The sequence below is a fragment of the Ochlerotatus camptorhynchus genome, unplaced genomic scaffold (assembly GCF_037179485.1).
Source record: "Ochlerotatus camptorhynchus isolate MF236.1 unplaced genomic scaffold, CSIRO-AGI_Acam_v1.1 ptg000008l, whole genome shotgun sequence".
Classification (NCBI taxonomy): domain Eukaryota; kingdom Metazoa; phylum Arthropoda; class Insecta; order Diptera; family Culicidae; genus Ochlerotatus; species Ochlerotatus camptorhynchus.
In genome coordinates this window covers 3,981,596-3,998,893 of record NW_027040500.1, presented here as the reverse complement: position 1 = coordinate 3,998,893, position 17,298 = coordinate 3,981,596, and positions in this window count along the sequence as shown.

Genomic DNA, 17,298 nt, shown 5'->3' with positions numbered 1-17,298 from the left:
AAGATGATTTTAAAGTTGCCTCCCTGGTACAATACTACCGAGGTACATAGAATTTCGAATGTTGAGACTTTAGAACAAATCTTCAAAAAAATAATTAATAATTTCAGGCAAAAATCGTTGCAATCCTCATTTGCAATGATTAATTCCTTTTATACTTAGATGATATTTAGTGTTAGTTTTTAGTTTTAAGATGTAAATTGTTGTACTGACATGCAGGTTTAAAAAGCCTGTGTTTAGAATACTGAATTGCCAAGGGAGGAAAAATGTCAAAACACTTAGTTATATATCATAACAATTAAGGCTGATGAGTTACTGTAGCAGCTGGAGCACCTAGGTTAAAATGAAATGTAATATTTTGAATTTGGAAAAAAAGTGAATACGTTGAAGACTAATTACGATAGTTTACAAAGTTTTTTTTATGTAAAATTGTGCACTGAATCCAAAAATGTAGTCGAAAAAGTAGTATTATAGTTTTCGAGATACAGCTAAAAAATGGAAATTCACTTTTTTCAAAGTGTGTGTTTACTAAAATACAAATATTTTAATGAGACTATATCAATTATTTAAACGCCAAATTGAAGGTAAGAAAATTTTCTTTCGATCAATTAAACATCAACTGTTAGTGAGATTAGTGGTTAATTAATAGCCTGTTTAATTTTTTTAATATATTTCATTTTACTAAGAAAAATTGAATGTCTGCTAAATTTTTTAGCATTGTAAATAAAAATGTTTGTACTGGTTGTACCATTAATTTCACTGAAAAATAGATTTAAATGATCAAAAGCAAATCTTATCGTCTTTAATTTGGAATTAAAATAAATAATTTGGCTTCATTACAGTTGGAGATATTTGTATTTAAGTAAACACATTTTTTTTTCAAGTGAAATTTAATTTTTTAGCTATGTTTCAAAAACTATCGTACTGAGATTTTGTTGGACTACAGTTTTGGATTCAGCGCACGATTTTACATGGGAAAGGACCATCGAGTACAAAGTTCAAATATGCTGTAAACTAGTGTTATCTATTGACTTAAGAAACCGAACGCGATAGGCAGAAGTGTGATAATCGACGGATATGAGTTAGAGGTGGTGCATGCATTTGTGTACCTCGGATCACGTGCAGTCAGTAATGAACTAGCCAACTGTCTGATGCGGGATAGTTTAATCATAGACAAATAGACACAACACTCGCAAGTTGTTCATCGAACAAGAATTTAACGATCAATTTAAAAAATATCGTAGTTGGTAGTACTGCCACCTGTGGCGCTTATAGTCAATTCCCTTGAGTTTGACGTTTACAAACTACCGCCATCTGTTTAGCGTACTGCCCACCACAGTTTTTTTTTCTTTATTATAGAGATTTTTAGCCATATGGCTAGTTCATCTCTTAAAATTTAGAAAAGGAGAAAAATAATGGGTTCTCAGGAGGAGATTCCCAATCTTGGCTGTGGTACATTTATCTTGCTACATTGAAAAGATGCAGAAAACTGCCAAAAGGGCCAACAAAACGGAAATACAAACAAGAAACACTTAGATATTGTGGTAAAGGTTCGCCTCCTTTAGGAAGGTGATGAGGGCGGCTGCTGTCGGGGACTCGTGGCCCAACAGGTTCCGAATGCTGATTGACTCCAAGCCGAAGGCAGCTCGAAGGTCTTCCAACTCCACGCAGTTCACGAGGATGTGCTCCACGGTAGCTGGCACTCCGCAGGTTTCGCAGGTCCTTCCGAACGGAGTTCCTCCGAAATTGTGGGAGACTCTGCTGTGCCCGGTGCGCAGCCTTGACACCACTCGTTTTTCTCGTAGGTTTGGCCGATCCTTCCAGGTTTCGGTGGTCGCCTTGATCTTCCGAAGGTGGTGTGTCCTGTTGTTCCTTCACTCGGTGTCCCAGGCTCTCCGAATCGTCCGCTTGATCCACTTTTTGACATGAATACTGTGTTGGGTAGCACGTGCTTCACCGTTCCTTGGATCCACGGATGCTTCCGTGTTTCTGTTGTTCGGGCCAATATCACGCTGTGTGAGTCAGTTACGACTAATATCGGTCTGTTGGCCGGTAACTTGACCGCGTGGAGAATGGCCGCTGCCTCAGCTAAGAACACCGAGCATTGGGTCGGGAGCGATCTGCTTCACAAGCAGACCATCTCCGGAGACCCCCATTCCCACTCCGTTCCTGGAGAGAGAGCCGTCGTGTACCTAACTTCATAACTTTGGTAGTGCGCCCCGTGTCTCCTGCCCTGAAGCGGTCCTTGATTCGGCTGTCAATTTTGATCTTATGCGATTGCCAACTTTTGTCTCCGTGCCAGTGGATCCTGGGAGAGTGGAGGGAGATCTACGTTGGCGGCCGTGCAGTGCCCACCACAGTGTACTCAACAGATGGTGGAAATGTTTTAATAACTCGCTTGGATTAACCGGATTAACATTTCAGAGCGCTCACTATCGAATTGTGCTTTATTTGCTGCTCTCACATTCCTTTTTGTTTCCCGGTGTGACCTTGATCGTTTGTGATGTGTCTATTATGCGTGGCTTGTGAGGTAAGGTGACTCGCTATCACCAACAATCAATACGAAACTAACGATTTTAAATTGGCTCACTGCTTGACTAGCCTATTGGTCCCAAGCAAATCGATTAACGTACCGCAATCTAGTATAAATTCCAGTACTACACTATGTTTGTTTTGATTCGCTATGGAAATTTGACAGATAAAATGAGAGGTTTGTATATTTTCCTATGATTCGAGGGATGCATCCATTAGCTTGGGACCGAAGATAGTACCAGAGTTGAGCCAAAAAGTTGAGCTAGTTTCTTCGGGACCTTCTGGTCTTAGAGTTACCTCTATGCTATCACCAGAGACGATGTTAAATAAGAGACGCGCGAAGACTGAAGCCACAAGTTCCAATTGAACCGTCAAACGCGGTTCCAATCGAGCAATGTAAATAAACACGAGTGCTTCACTAAGAAGAGCGTGGGAAGTATTGAGATTGGGGTTGAATTTAATTGTTGAGGTTGGTTGTCTTTATTAAGGAGATTTTCTGCCAGACGCTGGTTAACTGTTGAGATTTAAATAATTATAATTAAGTTTGCGTATGAAAATTGAAATTGGACAGGATTTATTATTGTTATTCACCAGCTAAATTTTCGGTATGTTCTCACGAAATATTTGCTCCAGCACAACGAAATACATCTACACAGGCTCTGTAGCAAAGTTCAAGGCGTTTCCGGTGTAATTTTTCAAGATAGTAATTTTTTTATATTAATTTATTTGTACAGGCTCAATCGAATAAACTTTACAGAGCCGAGTTATCATTTGCATTATACATGATTAATGTCTTAAATATAGAGTTAAAGGAATTCAACCGATTACTCGCGGTCGTCTCGAGGTTTGTGGAGATTTACAATTTTTTGGATGGGGAAAGGGAGAAGGAGGTTTGAAATATGATTTATTATACAAATATTTAATTAATCCTAAAACATGAACTTATTTCTATTCATCTTGAAAACAAACATTAAAAAAAAACTACACGCACAATACACAAACTAAACACAAGGTTAATCAAACTTACAATCGAAGGGGGTTGGTTGGAAATGCTAACATGAAGCTTTAGTGTGATGATTTATTAGCTAGAGAATGATCTTTAGAAGAGGGTAGGTGCATAGTTCCGTTAGAGTACGGCAATATGAAAATCGCGTATGAAGTAACATAAAAACACTTTGAATGTAACAACTCAAGGCGTGAGTAGCCGTCAACAATGCTGATGATGGTACAGCACGCAACAACCACCCTACTGCTTTCTCTCTGAGATGATCACGTTGGTCATGACGAGAGGAGCAACACAATAGTTGGGTAAAGAAGAACTGCATTATAACACACCATCGACTGGAAATGCTCTCGCGACGTGGGGCTTTAGGTAGTGATGAAAACGTCGCTAGAACTATTCCACAGCCGCAGTCAGTTTATGAGCAAAAAGAGGGACGCACATTTTTGCCTGTGGACTTGGAGACATACTTCAAGTCCCCGCGTACATCGTACGGGTTAGGCAAAAATGTGCGTCTATCTGTAAAAAAATTAAAGGGTTGTGTCCTAGACACGACCGCAGTATGACGTAGAACCACACAAAATTGACGTTTTTCATGCATTTTCGACTATTATACTTTATCTTAAAATTTTCAAGTATTTCAATGTTTCAGTTATGGTTGACTCAAAATAATCTACACATTTTTCTTGACAAATATCCATGTGAAATTTCACATGATTTTCATTTGACCACACATAAACAGAATCCACTCAGAAGTACACATGAAATTTATACGCAAATGAATAGTATCCCAAGTAACATTGCAAGTTTTATAGAGGTTTTATAGCATTCTACAAGTCTAAATCATGGTCTACAGAACCCTCATAAAACCAGAATTGTTACTTGGAATGTGTGGTCACGCATGGTTTTTATATGTACGTACATATATTAAGTATGCTGCCGACACATAGATATTGATTTGTTGATCACGTTGCAACAACTCATGTGTGGGATTTGAAGGGGGGGGGGGGGGTTAGGAGAGGTTGTTGATGAGTGGGGGGGGTGTAGGAAAGTTTGTTGATGAGTGGGGGGGGGGGGTTAGGAGAGGTTTTTAAGGGGGGAGGGTGTTGAGGGGGGGGGGGGGAGAGGTTGTTGTGAAAGGGGGAGGGGGTTTACATCATTAATTTTCCTCATTGTGGTCACGCCGTGATCCACCTTTAGCCGCTGACCTAGTCCTGCTTGATGCAGGACCTAGTGCCACGCCGTCCGAAGCGGTAATGAGCAGAGGCATGAGAGCAGCGCTTATTTATATCTTTTCAGGTTCAAGCAGAATGATGTGCAACCAAGTGGTATTCGTTTATGATGACTGGGTTTGTGAAAAAGGCTTATTTCATGGAATCAGTGATAAAATTATCATTTGTACATTTTCAATAGTTTAATTACAAAAAATTGGACAAATATTTATTTCAACAGGTTCATAATGTAATATTCTATCGATTGGCGTATTTGGATTTTAATTTCATCTATAAATGACAAAGTTACAAGCGTTCAAAACCTAACACTCCTTCACCATACATATTTTTTGATTTGCACCTCAGTATAGTCGACAAAGACGTAGTTCTACGTCAAAAACTGTCGCATTAATGGCCCTTCGCTCATTTTCAACTTCTATTCAATTTTCATACTGCCGTACTCTAACGGAACTATCCACCTACCCTCTTCTAAAGATCATTCTCTAGCTAATAAATCATCACACTAAAGCTTCATGTTAGCATTTCCAACCAACTCTGAAAATCGTTAACTTCACGTATGAAGTAACATAAAAACACTTTAAATGTTACAATCTAAGGTTAGTATTCTTAAAGTAAACATATATGAGTTTCATAAACTCCAGATCATGTCTAGCCAAAATATCCCGAACTGGAACATTAGGTTGTCTACCTCGAGCCTGAAGGGAATCGCACAGCTCAGATCTGACTCCACGATGCTCAGCACAAGACCAAAGGATGTGATCGGCGTCTTGGTAACCTTGTCCACATTCACAAAGATTGCTGTCTCCCAGCCCAACACGAAACAAGTGAGCGTTTAACGAATAGTGATTGGACATGAGGCGAGACAACAGACGAATCAAGTCTCGACCGACATCCAACCCCTTGAACCAAGGACTCTTCGACACCTTAGGGATGATCGAGAATAGCCATCGTCCCAAACTCCCTTCACTCCATTTATTTTGCCAGCTGGCGAGCGACTGTTGACGATAAATGAAGAAAAATTCATTGTAGGCGATTTGTCGATCGTAAATATCGCCTTGCATAGCGCCCACCTTAGCAAGTGAGCCCGCCTTCTCATTGCCCGGAATCGAGCAATGAGATGGGACCCATGCAAAGGTGATGACAAAAGATCTTAAAGATAAAGCACTCAGAAGCTCTCGTATTTTCATGAGAAAATACGAGGAGTGCTTTACCGGCCTCATGGAGCGAATAGCCTCGACAGAACTGAGACTATCCGTAAAAATAAAATAGTGATCTGGTGCAAGTGAGGCGATCGTTTCTAGCGTATAGTGTATTGCCGCCAGTTCAGCAACATATACGGAACAAAGATAGTAAAATGTGTGAAAGACTTCAAGAGAGAGATTTCATTCATGCATGAAAGGAAGCAACAATCGCAAAGTGAATAATTTTGTGCAACCTGTAGAATATACCCACCAATGTGGTATATTTGGTTTCACCCAGAGTTGTCAAAAATTGAGTCTTCAAATACTTCCATTGAATAGCGATACTACCGATACGGTTGAAAAAGTATTCATTTTACCGTAATGCTGAAGCAGACGACAGTCGCTCAAATTAAAAGTCACTTGAAGTAAACACAAAATTACGGGTTGCCAAACTTTGCAGAAAAAGAAATAAGTTGGCCGTGCAACCAGATTTACTTTTAATCTCTCCGCGCGTCTCTTATATAACATCGTCTCTGGCTATCATTAGTGAAGTGATAATTTAAGCTGAACAATGCATTAGATCCTAAGTAACATTGACAGGTTCTCTTCATCGACTTTCTCTTTGCATCTTCACGGCTATGTAAAAACATTCTCAGTTATTTTTACTACACAGATTGATAATAGAAACTTCTAGCACACAGCAAGAACCGGTTCAGTACCCAAGTTATTGACGAAAGAGAAAGTCGATGAAGATAATCGACCAATGTTACTTAGGATCTAAAGCATTGTTCAGGTTGAATTGTCACCTCGGGTGAGGTGACCCTCCATTTTATTTCAACGAAGACTCAATTCAATATCGAAAAGAGTTAATCCACCCGCTCTATAGACGGGCGCACCGATGTATTTGAGTTCACTTACTGTAGAGCATGCTTGGCATACACAGTTGTACACACCAACTGCTCATTTGTTAATAACTTTTCACTCAGTTGTTGAAATTTGTTTTTCTTGAAAGTAATTGATAGATTAGGATCATAGCTTACTATATATATATATGCAAAAAGTATATAAATCTTAACATTTGAATCAACACCAATGAATTTTTACTCTTAAAGTCCGAGATGTGCAGCGAGCATTTCTCACATCATTTTTACAACGCAAAAACAAATACAGTTTATTACTAGAATTAAAACCTACTTTGTTTTATGTATCTATAACAAGTTTAAACTCTATTCTATCTACTGCTTCAAAAAGAACGATGTTTCGTCAACTCTGTGTAAATTTATTAGCAAATGAGCAGTTCGTGACCAAAACTGTGTATGCCAAGCATGCTCAAGAGTAGGTGGCACAAGCTGCGGAAAATGTTTACTAATCATGAACACTAATGGCGGTAAGCTCCACCTCAGATTAACTTTTAATTCTGTGTTTGGATGATCAGCCAACTGTTGCTGCTTAGAGTCGTGCTGATTAACTCTGATGTCGACGTCAAAGCAGCTGGATATTCTTCATCAGGATTTAATCCGAGAATAGTACCGGTTAGAGCTTACCACCATGAATGTTCATTATTCAGCTCCAACCGGTATTTTCCTCGGATACACTCACGATCACTCACGATCACGAAAGGCTGTTTTATTGTCGACGTCGATGTTAATTAATACTATCCTTAACAAACATTTGGCAGATCCTTTAATAAGGAACAGTATTAAAAGTTAATCCAAGTTGGAGCTTACCGCCATTAGTGTTCATGATTCGTAAACATGGCCCGAAGCTGGTGCCACTTTTTCTCGAGTGAATGAACTCAAATCCGTGGCATATCTGTTGGGCTTTTCAAGAGAGTCCATGGGACCCGAAGTAATAACTATGGCCCTTATAATCGATGTCACTTCACGGTGACAAAAAGATAATGGCTATTTCACACGATGTTGTATCATTTTGCACCACATTACTGACAGGATCAGGGCTGGCTAATTTAATTTTCAATGGCAGATCTCGCGCAATATTTACAGAGATTCTGTCACTATCATCGGATGACCATCGTTTTCTCATCCGATGATAGTGACAGATTTTCTTCAAAATCTCATCGAATTTTTTGTCATGACTGAACGTGACAGTGTTGTGATCATCGAAATTACTAGTTCTTTTATTGCTATTCAAGTTACTTGTACCGAGGAAATATTACGAATATATTCACTCTACCGATTACATACGGTTGCTTGCTTAAATTCATCTAAAGCAGTTAGAAATGTTGATGTCAAAACCGTATGTAATTATTCTCACGAGTGCTTGATCGTTGGAAAATGACAAAAAAGCAAATTATAGGTAGTTTCGTCTCGTGATAGTGAGAGGACCTGTTTTCTCATTGTCACATGACGACCGTGATATTTACTAGCTCTGGACAGGATGCACTTTTAAGAATGACAAAGTGATTACTCAAGTGCTTCTATTAATGATAGTTAGGTAGTTTTATAACATAATTATTCAGATTCAGAATGGTAAATGTGTGATGGCTACGATATGTTGTTGCTAAAAAGTAAAAATAGAATTTCGGCCAACTTTTTTGGTAAAATACTCTAATAAGGAACGGCTTTTACTTCATGTACTTTCGAATACCAATTGATCTGAAACGCTTTTTAAATGATAGTTTAACAGTTCATCTTTTGAGTGAAAAAGTTTTGAATTAGTGTTTAAAAAGACACAAAACAACGCTGTTGATCATATTAACCCACCTTACCCTGAATTGCTCAAATGCATGTGAGAGAAAGTTGTACACCTTGAATTTGAGATCCTGTTTGTGAGAATCAATTTGATTACATTTGCTCAGAAATTTGAGTGAGTTTCCAAGTAAGGGTAAAATTGGGTGAGTCATATGAATTAAAAAAAAACTTCTCCCTACACTGACTGTAGGTATTATTTATTTAACATTCTCATTTCAATCGAAAAGTATGTCCTTAATTTATATAATTATGTATCTCCAAATCGCCGACGCCGGTGGTGTAGTGGTAAGCGTGACTGCTTTCTCACCCCAATGGGTCTGGGTTCAATCCCAGCCGAGGTCGGTGGGATTTTTCTGAGGCACAAAAATCTCTGGTCACGTCTTCCTTCGGAAGGGCAGTAAAGCCGTTGGTCCCGCTCATGTATGTGTGTTGAATGGGTGCGATATCCTACGCAGGTGTGGAAGCTGCCTTCCTGCACATTCGATTGCTGTCAATGGATGGCAATCGATGTCCGTCGGTGATTGGCACTAGATTGCGGAACAGAGACCGACGTTAAATAAAGGAAAAAAGAAGTATCTCCAAATTTTAGGAAAAATAAAAAATAAATCAAAATTGTAAGCATTTTTTATGCAATAGAATGAAATACACACTATTCTAATACGGCATATTCACCAGCAAATCCAGCAGACATAACGTTCTACTTACCGTTTTGCAGCGCCCACGCGTACCATAGGCACTCCTATTTTTCCGCTTATAGTCGCCGTTTGCTGTCATCACTTCTATCATTGTTAATTTTCAACCATTTGTCAAAGTGTCGCACATTTGTTCACATATCCTATCAGTTACTGCAAAACTGATGTATATAACTCTTCCTCCAAGCGATTCAACCGTATCATTCATGTAGCCTTTTTCACAAGTGTAACATACCTACATATGCTCGAAGCTACGCGACGCCTCAATAGTGACACTTACTGTTATCGCACCAAAATGAATGTTCCTAGAGCACATTGCTCATCTATACGGATTGTTTGCTTATTTATTTCCCTTTGCCCACTCCCTGTCACTTTGCCTCCCCCTTTGGACCTACCCAAAAGTAGTTTTTCCGCCCTGGGTAGTTAATTTTCCAGCCTGATCAACGCATTGGAGTCAGTTTTTCTCCGGTCGTCGAGTGGTTCAAACGTACATTTTCCGAGAATAAGTCCGGTTCTGCACAACTGTTGCACGTTTATGATCAGGATTATACTGCAGACAATAGTGAACTTGAATGAAAGTTTGCTTCATTCTGATATTTGTTATGTGACGATTGGAGATTTTTCTTGAACAGCAGCTGTTTATAAGTTATAACAGTTGAAAAATTGAACAGTGAAAACGAACGTGCCTTCGGCATTGTGTGGCTAGTGGTGAAACGAGATCTGTTTACGCAGCAAACTGAAATAAAATATAATATGTGATCAATTCCATTTGGATCTACTATTGAGTGGGACGTTTGACAGAATAAACAAAGAAAGATAGTGTCGGTGAAAACTACCCCAACAGGAAGAATACCAGCCGGGTTAGGTGAAGCAAGTGCGGATCTTGACAAATCATCATGGATATAAATTCAGTTGGAAAATGTGTTGAATCACGCAATTTTGTTTAAAGCTTTATTGGCGAGATTTTTAGCTCGTTGGCTACTCCATCTTATAATCAAGAAATTTGTGCAAATTATGATTAATCTTTCTGGAAATTATTTAAATTCACTTTATGTTTATCGTAACTTGTAAATGGTTGAAATTCATACTCCCTCGGTCTTGATTTAAAACGATTACCATATTCTCAAAAACATTAAAAATACATTGAAATATGTTTTAGAAAATCTATAACAAAAATCAGGTTATTGCTCAGATTTATGGGACAATTTACGTGTAAAAACTTCATAGTAAGTTGGATACAATAGTCCATTGTTAGGTTGATTTCTTATGTATCTATCTTTTAAAAAATTTCATTATATTTTTTAGAATATGAGGAACTATGTGCATTTAATAAGATTTTTTCAAATATCAAAAAACAATATTTCAAGAGCCGCAGTAAACTACCCGGAATGCCCCCTATTTTTGTACACACTTAATTCTGTTGTTACGCGATTTCCATGGTTTTGCTCTCATGTGGTATAAGCACAGAATTTTTAGTATCATTAAATTTTTCTATGATTTTTTCTAAGTTTTTGAGACAAGTTGCACTTATTTTGGTTGCAATTTGCGATCACACGATCAAAAATACGGGTGAAAACAGGATTGAGTTAATTAGAAATTATAACACCAAAGTAAAACTAATGAATCACTCTATTTTCCGGGTAAACATTGAAATTATATTATAAATTTTAAAACCCAATATTGTAACTTGAAACAACAAGGTTTTTAAGTATAGTGTTCTTGTATTAAGTCATGTTCATAATTTTAATTTAAAATTAATCCCACAAATTCTCTTTCATTTTGAATAAAAGAAAAGTAGGCTGTGAACAGTTTCTGCATCATGGTGTGAACTCAATTCTGTTTTCATGCCATTTTGATTTTATCGATTTTGCCCTCATCCAGTCACATGCAGGATAGGACCAGGATTTTAAATGCCACCTATTTTTCTTTGATTTTTATAAACAAGTTACATTGAATTTGGTTGAAAATTGAGATCACTCGATCAAAAATAGAGGCGACAAAAAATCGTGTTTCGTCGATTTTGAAATTGTGGTTCTATCGGATTGGACGTTTTGGTTCAAAAACATATTCTTAACAAGTTGCTTAGATATTCCATTCCAAAATGTTCGTTATTTTATAAATTGCTGTTATGGCTCGAGTGACACTTGCCTTTGATGAAAAAAAAACACGTCTACTGAGGATTCATTTTTCCTAAAAAATCATCTATCAATGAAACAGTCATCGGTCGTCATTGAAAAGCAATGCAACTATGTTCTGTCAATCTAATTGAAACTTGTGTTGTCTCTGTTGTCTTGTGAATTTTAGCTATAACGGCCTCTTTTCTGATTTTTATCTCTCAATCTATGGAATCTACACAAAAACTATGTTTGATCGAAATTTTTAGAACAGTTTAAGGAACATTATGCCGTAGACTACACATTTTTATATCATTGGAAAGTTCGTAGAACAAATACTTTAAAATTCTTCTCTTTTTAAGATATTTTCGAGCATGAAACTAAGTCAAATTTCAATAAAATCCCTTTGAATAGTCAACCTTGGTAGATAACACATTAAGCTTTGCTATGGAAGTTGTTATAGCAGTTTTCCTAGTTTCAGTCTCGAGATACAAATATTATACGCCGTAAATTACCTCAAAAACATAAAATTAACATGAAGCAGCTCTAATTCATCACCGATTTTGCTGAAAATTTGCACAGAAGTTCAAATTAACATAACAAACAGTAATCAAGGTTGACCCCCAGCGGCGCCGGTGGTGTAGTGGTAAGCGTGATTACCTCTCACCCCAGCAGGCCTGTGTTCAATCCCAGTCGGCGCCTCTGGGATGTTCTGAGGCATAACATCTCTGATCACGCCTTGGTCCCCGGTTCATGAGTTGATGGGTCGATAGGTAGGGTCCACGTGTGGGACCATTGGTGCTCAGCACGGCAAACAAGATCAACGGAAAACAAATCAAGGAAAAAAAAAGGTTGACCCGGTGAATCCCGTACATTTTTGTTGAAATGAACAGGTCTACTAGTCACGGCATCAATATTTCGGACAGGATGTGGGCGTTACCGGGATAAAAACGCACAAATGTTTCAAAATGCAATAATTTCTTTTCCCGCTGAAGACACTTGATCAGATAAAGTTATTCTTTCTGGAAAAAATCTCAAGAATCAAATGGAGTTGGTCTCATCTAGTGCGTGGTTTAGGCGATATTTGTTCTAAAATATCATATTTTGTAAAAATAACTCTCAAAACGTTCAATCGTGATGATGAAACTAAATCTGACACGGTTTACTCCAACACATTTCTAAGACTTTTCCACAAAAAGCACTTTATTTGATATGGTTGCCCCATTGAAAACAAGATTTAATAAAAAAAAGTGAAAATACGGATATTGGGGCAAAACAGGCTAAAATGACAGATTGAAATTATTTTATCCTTGAGATGGTATCCTATTGAAAACCAAATAACAACATCACGATTAAACGTCAACATCACGATTAAACGTCAACATCACGATTAAACGTCAACATCACGATTAAAAGTTATGATGTTAGGAGGTAGAAAGTTTTTACGCGAAAATCGTTATTTCATTCGATTCCCATGATTTTTTCTATGTATAATAAGAACTAATTTAATCAAGTTTATTCAGCGGGAACTGTTGAATTTTGAGACATTTTTACATTCTTCCCAAGTAACCACGAAGCTCGATAATAGTCCGATAAGGACGCATTTTGCTATATAATGTTAATACAGGGCTTCAAAGTTTTATATCAGCTGTACAGCAGCTTTATATTTTAAAAAGGCCATTATCGGGCTATTAGCGGGTTTTGTGGTTACTTGTGTTAGCCCTTGTGTTAGTGTGCGGTGAACTACTGGCAGAAGAAAAAAATGAGTGAACATTCTTCTTTCGTAAAGAAACTACCCTTCACTTTAACTACCCAAGTAACAATCAAGCTTGCTAAAACAAAAAGTGAAACATAATGCTGATATAAGGCTAATATAAAAGTTTAAAGTCATGTATTAGCCTTATATTGCAAAAAGAGCCCTAGAAGGGTATTCTTGCAGTATGCATGCATCATTCACTACCATCGTGCCGGGGCCATTTATAATTGCCACATTGCCAAATGCAGAAGTGCCTGGCGCCGATTGTGCGATCAATCAACTGTATATCCTAGCAAACACGATAGTTCCTTTAATATTGAGTTAGGACGACTTGAATGTGAAATACATTAATTATTAAACATTGATCTTTTTATAAGAGCTTGACTTTTTTAAAGTGTCGGAATGCTGGAATAAATTAAATAGCAGAACATTAAATATTTCCCTCAGTCTCAGAATCCTAAGAACTGGTTGAATCGCAAAATTTCTTCAAGTTTGGGATTTAATTTTTTAAAGTCACAATATCTTTAAGAATTTAGTCCGGTATGTTGCAAAAATAGCTTAGTCTTAGTTGAAGATCTTGATAAATTTTGCTGATTTTTTTTAGTAATGCTAATGGTGCAGGATGAGATGTGCCATTAATTGATTTCAATTCCGATGAAGGTCTGAATTGAAATTGATACAGCGCAGTTTGGACACCCAAGTAACCAACAAGCTCGTTAATAGCCAATATAAGACTGATGAAAATGAGAAAAGCATCTATCCGTTATCAAAATAACCACCTTCGAATGGGCGATATCAGTTTGCTTTGTCATTTGACGAAAGTATGGATCATTCTCATTTGAGAAACGCTTGAAATCATTCAACTGAGTGTAACATACACACAAGCGGAGCTCTGGTCGACATTCCGGCGAAAAAGCTAAGCCAACACGACACCATCCTGACTTCTACTAAACCCAAAACCCGATGTTGAGCTGACATTAACCCAACATAAACCTGTCATTGGATCGACATCTACCTTAAATTTGCCTTACATTGATTTGACATCGGGTCGACATGTTTGTTCGGGACCATTTTCCGGGTTTCTTCCATACTCTACTGCAGCGTTGCCAGATATACCGATTTATCGGTATTTGTACCGATTTTTGAACTTGATACCAAGATACCGATTTTTTAGATTTTATACCGGTTTACATCGATTTTTTAATAATCACAATTATTAATGTCTGCCTGCACTCAAATGTCAGATCGACTTTTATCGTTCTGTGACAAATGTGTGATAAGCAACCCAACATTGAAAGCTAAATAAGGACTTATTCAGGCAAAAATGTGCAGCTTCAGCTAAAAAATAGCATACTCAGCTTTTAATGAGCTTAATTGTTTGATAGGAATGTATACTATGGCTACCCAGAAATCGAGAAACAGCTAATGGCGCACCTAGGTAATTCCTGGGAACCAGGAAATACTTTTGTCTTTTATGACACCAAAAAAAGCTTCAAACTTTCTTCTTAAGTTTCTTTTAAATTACCTCAAGAAGTTTTTCTACACCCAACCGAGGGATGTAAGATTAGCTTACAATTATGTGGGATTCATCATCAGAGGATGTTAGTGGAGACCACATGAACCGAGGATGCGATATACCTAGCTGCGGTCCAATGCAAGAAAATTGGAGACCGAAAAATGTAGAGTGTATTAGTGAGGTAAATTAGTTATGTCGAAAAAAATAGGAATCCGATTGCCGACTGGACTCGAACCAAGAACGCTTCGATTATCAGACCTCTGCTTTCTCCACTGCTCTCTCCATGCTCCTGAATATGGATAGCCTAAAAGCAAACATGAAGCGCTCATTTTCTCGCATACTAGACTTCGTATGCTTTTTCTGCTGGAGAGATTCGAGGCAAGTGTGTGCGTCGTTCTACAATGTTCTACAATGTGCGTCGTTCTACAAGCTTACTGGTATAGTCGAAAGCGTAGATAGAACACGAAATGAAAAAGACAAAAAACCATTACATCGCCTGTAAGGTCAACTTCTAACATTCGCTGCGATGTTTATGAACAGAGGATGATAGGAAACGGAACTAACATTCATTTTAATAGATTTTTGGTTTGCGTGTATCTTTTCCAGGAAATCCCTTTAAACTTCAACCGGAAGTAGCATCGAATTCTCCCAGAAGCTTATTATTTCATCTTCCGTTTCTCGATAAGCTTCTTCCGGAAGTTTTTCCGACTTCTATTGGAAGGTTTTTCCAAGCTTCTTCTAGCTTTCCCTGAGAATGGCCAACCCTGGAATTTTCTTCCGATTTCCGGAACCTTTCTGGCTTCCTTTAGATATGTCATCCGATTTTTTCCGATAGTTTCTTTAAATTTTCGCTAGAAGTTTCTCATTATTTTTTCTAGGAAGTTCCTCGGATATTTTTCCGACTTTTCATAGAACTTTCCTTAAAATTCCTCCAGAAAAGCTTCTTTCTTCTTTCTGTTTTTTCGGCTTCCTTCAGAAGCTAATTCAAAAATTCCCTGAAAATTTCTTCCGACTTTCCTAGAAAGGTCGGTCTTAAATAGGTGCATGATTCTAAGATTTTCCAAGCTAAAAAAAACAGTCCAAACCACTCCAATACGAAATATCCCTTTACAAAGTGTATGCTTCCTTCAAAACCGTCCAAAAGCTTTTGCAAGATCTTGCAAAGACTTGTGAGCGATTGTGAGAGATGTGTATGCTTAGAAAATGAGATTAGATCTTGGATTGGTTTGGGCTGGTTTTCTTAGACTCAAAAATCACCTCTAACTTCTTAGTCCAAACGTTTTAAATTTTCGCCTTTGGAAAAGGCAAAAATATAAAATCAATAAGTACCTAAATATCGATAAATACCGATTTTTTAAAATCTTTGATACTGATAAGCTTGAAAATAATCTGGCACTGTCATATATTGAATGATAGGGGGCTGTTCATAAACTACGTAGACAGTTTAGGGGGAGGGGGTTGGCAATCATCTACGGTCCATACAAATTTAATTTTTTTTTTCGTATGGGCAATTGTCTACGCAGGAGGAGGGGTCAAGAATCCCAAAAAAAATGTCTACGTAGTTAATGAACAGCCCATAGTGAGTGACTTAATTGACAGTCCCGATGAGGTTCGATTGAGAAAGGGGCTCTTCTAATGATGGGCATGAGAGAATTCGGTTTCACAGAATTGATTGAATGGTTTTATTGGTTCATCTTCAATGATATGAAAATTAACAGCACTGCTTGCCAAACAATTTTACTAATGCAAAAATGGTACACATATCGAAAGCTCTCAATTAATAGCTGTGGAAATGTATCTAGATAACTAAGCTGAGAGCACGCAATAAGCCAATAGGGTAGGTGTACCAGCTATGGCGATATGTTCCTATTATGGTGTGTTCCAGTTATGGCCTATTGAATTCTCATCGGCCATAATTGGAAAACACCATAAAAAGAACGTACAACCATAACTGGTGCATCTACCCTATGCAATAAGCAATAAACTTAAAAAGCGAAGAAGTTGAAGAAGAAAACGAAGAATTTACCTGTTTACCCTAAGGAAATTTCAGTAGAAAGTTAGGAGTCTAATGATGAATGATGAAGTGGAAAATGATGTGTGTGTGTGTGTCGTCCACGGATGGTTCAATCAAGCGAAGAAAATTGCGTTTAAACGTAATTGAAATTGGTCGTAACATAACAGGCACAAAATAAAAGTGATGTTGGCGGTACGATGTGACGTGTGTTCAAACCTGGAAATCACGGTTGAATCCTTTCGGGACGGTCAACTTGAATCCTATTTTGCTGTAATTTTATAACTGATGTTTCATTTTGCGTGACACAGTGTCGACTTTTCCCTCGGGCACACTGCACAGTGCAGTGGTCCAGGATGGGAATTGAAAAAGTATATTATGAAATTAGTTCAAAATTTTTTAACTGACAGAACTCTGTAGGTAAATTATCGAAATTTCAAATTAGAACGTCTACCTTCAAAGCAGGAGTTCTTCAGGGTAGCATTCTTGGACCTATATTGTATTACATTTTTACTTCGACCCTCCTTTATTTGCCTCAGGGTCGCCACAAATCTTT